Here is a 1,028-nt window from a genome sequence, read left to right on the forward strand (position 1 = left end):
TCAGGAAGTGGAAGCTGCATCACACCACCCAGGCACTGCCAAGAAAAGGCTGTCCCTCAAAACTCAGCACTCAAACAAGGAGACTTGTGAGAGAAGCCACAGAGAGGCCAACAGTCATTTTGAAGGAGCTACAGAGTTCAGTGGCTGGGAGTGGAGTAATGGTGCACCAGTTAACCATATCAAGAGCTCTGCATAACACTGGCCTGTATGGGAGGGGGACAAGAAAGAAGCTGTTACTCAAAAAGTACCATCTGAAAGCACGTCTGGAGTTTGCCAGAAAGCATGAGAGTGACCCAGCTGCGATGTGGGAAAAGGTTTTGTGGTCAGATGAGACCAAGATAGAGCTTTTTGGCCAAAACTCAAAGCGCTATGTGTGGCGCAAACCTAACACTGCCCATGCCTCAAGACACACCATCCCTACAGTGAAGTATGGTGGTGGCAGCATCATGCTGTGGGGATGCTTCTCATCGGCATCTTGTTAAAATTGAAGGAAGAATGGATGGAGCAAAATACAGGGAAATACTGCAAGAGAACCTGCTTCAGTCCGCTAAAAAACTGAAGCTTGGGAGGAAATTCACCTTTCAGCAGGACAATGATCCCAAGCACAAGGCCAAAGCAACATTGGTGTGGCTCAAGAACAAAAAGGTGAATGTCCTACAGTGGCCCAGTCAAAGTCCTGATCTCAATACCACTGAGAATCTGTGGCACTATTTGAAAATTGCGGTCCACAAGCGTCGTCCAACCAACCTGAACAACCTGGAGCAAATCTGCCAAGAAGAATGGGCCAAAATCACTCCGACACTGTGTGCAAAGCTGGTACATACTTACCACAAAAGACTTACAGCTGTTATTGCAGCGAAAGGTGGCTCTACCAAATATTAATGTGTGGGGGTTAGAATACTTATGCAAGCAAGATATTTCAGTTTTTTTATTTTTCTTAAAAATATTTCCCAACATAAAACCAATGTCACCTTACAATAATTGATTGAGTTTCAGTGTTTTAAAATAAAATATCAAACAGAACGAAA

Source organism: Acipenser ruthenus, chromosome 45, assembly GCF_902713425.1.
Source record: "Acipenser ruthenus chromosome 45, fAciRut3.2 maternal haplotype, whole genome shotgun sequence".
NCBI lineage: Eukaryota > Metazoa > Chordata > Actinopteri > Acipenseriformes > Acipenseridae > Acipenser > Acipenser ruthenus.